At 46.2% G+C, this 6,000-nt stretch overlaps 1 protein-coding gene across 2 annotated transcripts in view; it reads left to right on the top strand.

The window, feature by feature from the left end:
• Positions 1-70: 70 nt before the first annotated feature.
• WWP2 (WW domain containing E3 ubiquitin protein ligase 2) overlaps positions 71-6,000 on the top strand; it is a 145,108-nt gene continuing 139,178 nt past the window's right edge. For both annotated transcript variants that reach the window (XM_068529455.1, XM_068529454.1), the window contains exon 1: positions 71-173. The gene's annotated coding sequence lies outside the window, so the exon portion shown is untranslated. The remainder of the gene's footprint in view (positions 174-6,000) is intronic.

The raw sequence follows: 6,000 nt of genomic DNA, 5'->3' as shown, positions 1-6,000 counted from the left end.
GAAGGCCTTCTGGCCAGAGGTTCTCAGGCCTGGCCTAGGTTGCACACACCTGCGGTCCGGCCAGCCTCTTCCGGGTCAGGTGACCGCCCGTGGTCACGTGACCTGGCCCGAGTGCGGGCGGTGGAAGGCGGAAGTGGGAGAGGAGTTGGGCGCCGCTTTTGTGGCCGCAGCAGGTAGCGAGCACCGGCTCTGGGGGCGCGGCGGGCGGGCGGGGGCGCGGGGAAGTCCGGGAGTGGCGGGCGGCGCGGGGTGGGCCGGGGGAGGCGCGGCCAGGGCGCTGGGGGGCGGCGGCTTCCTGTGGGAGGGGCCTGGCGCGGCGGTTCCGGCCTCCGAGGAGGGGTGTCCCGGTTCCCGCCCGAGAGGGGTGGGCTCGCCGCGGGTCGTGCGCGGGGGCTGCTCCGAGGTGGGCGCGAAGGCAGTCATGGGTGCGGCGGCTAGCAAGTCCTCCTGGAAGGGGAAAGCATCTTAGGTGCCAGGGATGAAGAGGAGTGACCTTTGTGCAGGGATCGGAACAGGGGGAAGGGGCGACTTGGGGCTGAGTTGGAATGGGTCGCCTGGATTGGGCGAGTGACATGGAGGGAAAGAAGGAGAAATCAGTATGAAGATGCAGCCGGAGCCGCACCTGAGAGTCTTTTCCTTCCTTCCTCTTTGTAAATGATTGGTACCCGAGACTTTGATTTTGGTCCCATTCAGTTTTTAAACTTCAGGAAGGATCACAGAATCTTGATCATCTTGCTTTCGTCACACCCACTTACTCCTGCTTGGGTAGGGTTTCCACTTCTTGGGAACCTAGCCCTTGGGATCATCTTTTCTTTGAGATTTTCTCAGATCAGATCAACTTCTAGGCTTAAAAAAAAGAGTGTGGGCACTTTGCTCTGGCCATAAAATGGCTTTTAGCCTACCATGTTGAGCACGACCTAATCCCAGCATTACCTCACCAATGCAGAGACTGCTGTAACCTTGGACACTGTCTACCTACCCTGCTTCATGAGTTTTCCTCTTTCTTCAGTTTAAATTATTCAGTTTCCTTTACCATGTGACTGCTTATCTTGACAAACTGTAACTAGGTAGCTGACTGAGAGGTCTGTGTTTTGTTCCTTAGAACTGTGACCTGGATCATAATTTTGAGATTAAATACCTGTGCTAAAGCTGTTTATCCTCTTTTTCCTTGTGTTTACTAACATTTGCAAAAGTGGAATGAATTTCACAGATGTGGTACAATTGGAGTGAAAGTTCAAACTGGACATTTACAGGAGCCGGAGTTGTTTTGGGTTACAAGTAGGAAAAAGAAAAGTACTTTGCTAATGTATAATGAGTTCAGGTTTTTGGAGTACTTGACAAACATTTAAAAATTGATTTTTGTGGCAGCTCTGTGAGTTAAATTGGGAAGGTGTTATTCCCATTTCACAGTGAACAAACAGACCTAAGAGAGATGACTTGATTTTTTGACAGTTGTTTGCTTTTTCTTGTCTGCTGGTCTCTTTCTCCCTGCTAGACTGCAAATTCCTCAAGGGCAGGGTTCATATCTTATTTGACTTATTTGGCTCCTAGCCTAGTGCCTGTCATGTTGTGGGCACTTGGTGTTTGGTGAATAAATGAATTTCTAAAGGTCACAGACCTGTAAGTGGAGGACAAGAGATTTGAACCTGAGTCCTAGCTCTTCTCTTGTCAGACAAGCTTGCCATTTTCTGTTATTGGTCCATGTGAAAATGACAGGCATGAGGAAAAGGCTTGGGTTGGCTTCTCAGTCTCCTTTATTTAATGACTACTTTCCCAATTGTAAAGAGCTTATGACAGCATCTCATTTAATCTTCACCATGATCCTGTGAAGGTTGGAATTGTCCCTATTCTACAGATGAAGAAACTGAGGCTTAGTGAAGTCCTTGCTTTAGAGTCTGGAAGTAGTGAGTGACTGAGTAGGGACTCACGCCCAGGCATTTTATCCTTAGACCCATTCTTTTCCATTTATAGAGGCAACATAAAGTTTTATTTTAAAATATTTTTTCAAGTGGACAAAGTATGACATTTTAAGGGAAAAATAGTACAGGTTACAGCAAAAATTGTGACTATGGAGTGTAACTGAAGTTTAGAAAATCCTGTGCTATATCATAGCTGCCTCTTCCTGGGAAAACATTTTTTCATTCTATGAATATTTATAAATACCTACTCTGTGCCAGGCATTGTTCTGGAGTTGCATTGTCCAGTATGGTGGTCACTTTCCAGTGTTGAACACTGGGGGTAGGCTATGAGTATAAAATACACACCAGATTTTTGAAGACTTAATATGAAAAAAAAAAGGTAAACTATCTCATTGATTTTTTAAAATATAATAAATGATAAATATAATATAAATATATGCTATAAATCATAACATTTAAAGTTTATTGGGTTAAATACAATAGAATTGAAATTTCCTCTGTTTCTTTGTAGTTTTTATTTATTTTTTTAATAAAAAAATGTTTTTTAAAGCTGTACCTATTTTAAATTTATTTATTTATTTATTTTAGGTTGCGTTGGGTCTTTGTTGCTGCGCATGGGCTTTCTCTAGTTGCAGCGAGCGGGGGCTACTTTTCATTGCGGTGCGCGGGCTTCTCATTGCGGTGGCTTCTCTTGTCGCGGAGCACGGGCTCTAGGCACGTGGGTTTCAGTAGCTGCGGCACGCGGGCTCAGTAGTTGTGGCTCACAAGGCTGTAGAGCGCAGGCTCAGTAGTTGTGGCGCATGGGCTTAGTTGCTCCGCGGCATGTGAGATCTTCCCGGACCAGGGCTTGAACCAGTGTCCCCTGCATTGGCAGGCGGATTCTTAACCACTGTGCCACCAGGGAGGTCCCCTATCTGGTTTTTAAAATGTTTCCTAGGAAATTAAAAATTATATTGGACAGTGCTATTATGAACGCCAGGACTATAGTACACAAGGAAGGCAAAAACCCCTGCCCTTGTGGATCTTAAATTTTAGTGGGGAAAGGCACAATAAACAAAATAACCAAGTAAAATGCACATTACATTGTAATAAAGGAGGGAGGCAGGATGTGGGTTGTTGGCTGGCATTGCGGTTTTGAAGAGGGTCCTTAGAAAGTCTTCCTGAGAAGGTGACGGTTGAGCAAAGATTTGAAGGAGGTGAGAAAATGAGCCATGTGGCTAAATGGGGACACAGTGGTCCAGGCAGAGGAAAGAGCAAGCTCAAAAGCCCGAAGGAAGGGCCACCCCTGGCAGGTTGGTGGACCTGCCTGGAGGCCGGTGTGGCCGGAGGGGGTGGTTGGAGGGGGTGGTTAAGGGGGGATGGAGAGGATGAGGTCAGAGAGGCGTTGGGGGTAAGGGAGAGATGGGCAGATCGTGGGGGCCTTGAAGGCTCTCGTGGGGATGTTGATTTTCCCTCAGAGTGAGTTGGGCCATTGGAGGGTTTTGAGCAGTGGAGTGGACACGTTTCATCCTGCCTTTTAACAGGCTTACTCTGGTTGCCTTGTGGAGAAAGCAAAGAGGAGTGAGGAGTAGAAGCAGGGAGACAAGTTTAGAGGCTCCTGCCGTGATCCAGGTGAAGGATGGCCTGGGTGGTAGTGATGGAGGTGGCCAGCAGCAGTCGGGCCCTGGGTATATTTTGAAGTACAGCCAACAGGGTGTGTGGAGGTGGGATGTGAGAGGAAGAAAGGAGTCATGGCAACCCTGCAATCTTTGGCGTGAACACCTGGAAGAATGGAATTGCCATTAACTGAAATGGGAAGACTGTAGGAGGAACAGGGCTGGGGCTGAATTTCTTTCACACTGATTGTAAAATGCCCAGTAGAAAAACAAGTGAAGGTGTCATGGGCAGTTAGATACGGAAGTCTGGAGCCGGGCTGGGCTGGGGATGTACATGTGGAAGCAGTTGCACGAAGATGGTATTTAGAGCTAAGAGACTGAGGGAGGTCACTTAGGGCGTAATGTGGATACATAGCCAAGAGGAGTGCTAGAAGTTCAATTTTGAGACAAAAATCTCAGTTTATACTATTATACTAGTAGGTATTTTAAGTATAGCAAAGCATTGCATTATATCTTGGTGAACTTAGTTTTTTCTCCTTTTCACTTTTCATTTAAAGACCGTTTTGAAAACCACAAGCTGATGGGTCTCTTTTCTTCCTAAGGAGGCTACTTTTCCAAGCGTGCATCTTTGTAGTGCCGCTGAAATCAATTTAAGTCCCAGTTTCTGGAATTAGTCAGGCTTTCTGGGTTGGCAACCAATTTAGAGACCTCCAAGAAGGATGGGAAAGAGACAGCTTGGAAGGATGGGTAATGGCTTTTTAATGTTTAAAATATTGGTTCTACCTAACATGTATTGAATGTATGTTGTTGCCAGGCATCCTGCTGTTTTATAGATTTAAAACAAACAACCTCACTGTGGTGAAGTGACCTGCACATGAGGTCATGTAGCCAAGAGATGGAGGAGCTGGCATTTGAATCTTAGTCTTCTGAGCCCAGATCTGATGCTTCTGTCAGTAAGATATGCAGTAGTGGATGCATGAACATCACCTTCCACTGGAATCAAGTCAGTGAGTGACTTTGGGTTGCTTCAGACTATTATATAGACTCTGGAATTTCTGAGAGGTAGGGACAAAAGGGAAGATCTTGTTTCTCTTAAAAAGAACCAACTGAATCTTTTTGAGAAGGTTGTAGTCCCCTGTTCCTGCCTCACCCCCAGCAGCTTGAAAACAAACATTCAGTGCTTTCAGTCAAGTGTTAATCACCATTTCTAGGAATATGCCGAATATCAAGACTTGGCAGCCCTGACCTAGGGCAGGTCCTCTTTCTCTCTGTGTCACGCATGCCTTTTGCTTCCTGTTTTGTCCTTAGAACTGCTTTCCAGTCTCTCTCTCTCTTTTCTTTTTTCCAGTCTCTCTCTCTCTTTTCTTTTTTTTCTGGCTGTGCCGTGTGGTTTGTGGGACCTCACTTCCCCAGCCAGGGATTGAACCCGGCCCATGGCAGTGAAAGCCTAGAATCCTAACCTCTAGGCCACCAGAGAACTCCCCAGTCTCTTTTATTACTAGCTTATAATTCCACTGCGCTTCCAATGCTGTGACTTCCCATGTCCCTCCCTCCCTCTCTTCTTATGTGCTTGGTCTTTGTACAGATGGCATTTGGCCAAGTTCAGTTCTGTTTGATTGTTTTTCAATATGGGCCTTCGGGGAATGGAAGGTAGCTCAATGCTGAACAGAGGAAAGAGGCGGAGAAAGAAGCATTAGTGTTGGAAAAGCATGAGAGGGTGGAGGGAAGGAAGAATCTTTTGAACAGACTCTTCTCATCCACATCTTTCAAGAAGTGGATACAGGGCGGATCTGTACTTATAAATAAGAAGCACTGCCTGTTTCCACAGTGGCCTAATTAGAAATAAAATCTTGGTGCTGGTGAGTCGTTTTTGCTCTTCCCTGCCTCATCTGCTACACAGGTTCTTTCGTCTCAAGATCAGTGTTCAGTGACTTCTTGACTCAAAGCTGGGTCAAGAATTTCAGGAATCTCAGAGCCTAGAATTTCAACATAAAGAAGAACAAGTTTAGCTTGTAGTAATACTTGAAGAGCACTTAGTATTTGCTGGCTGCTTTACCTGAACTCATTTATTCCCTACGATAATCTTATAAGGTAGTGCCACTCAATGGCTAGTGACTGGTGAAGCCTATTTGTTTCCAAAAGATTTACTGGTCTGAAAGGTTCTTGCCGAAGTTGGGTGATAAGAATAATCAGGTACTTCAGATATTGTAAGAACTGTCACTTGCTAAATCTGACGTGTGTTTGCTTTCTCCTGCCAGAAGCTCTTCGAGGATTTATTTAATGGGGGACTCTTAGAGTAAGATATCTGAGCTCCCAGAGGGCAGGGGCCCCGTGGCATTCTGCTTTGTATTTCCAGGGCCTGGCAGAGAGTGGGGTCTGTGAGCATCTGTTGAAAGACTGACCGTGGCTCAGGACTGGATGGGGTGAATCAAAGGGGTCTGGAAGAGGTGCAGTCGGAAGGCTGGCTGCCCTCTTGCTGAAGGTGC

This window comes from Eschrichtius robustus, chromosome 19, assembly GCF_028021215.1.
Source record: "Eschrichtius robustus isolate mEscRob2 chromosome 19, mEscRob2.pri, whole genome shotgun sequence".
In the NCBI taxonomy this organism is placed as follows: Eukaryota; Metazoa; Chordata; class Mammalia; order Artiodactyla; family Eschrichtiidae; genus Eschrichtius; species Eschrichtius robustus.
Note: the sequence above shows the minus strand (reverse complement) of the source record. Positions and strands in the feature narration are given on the sequence as shown.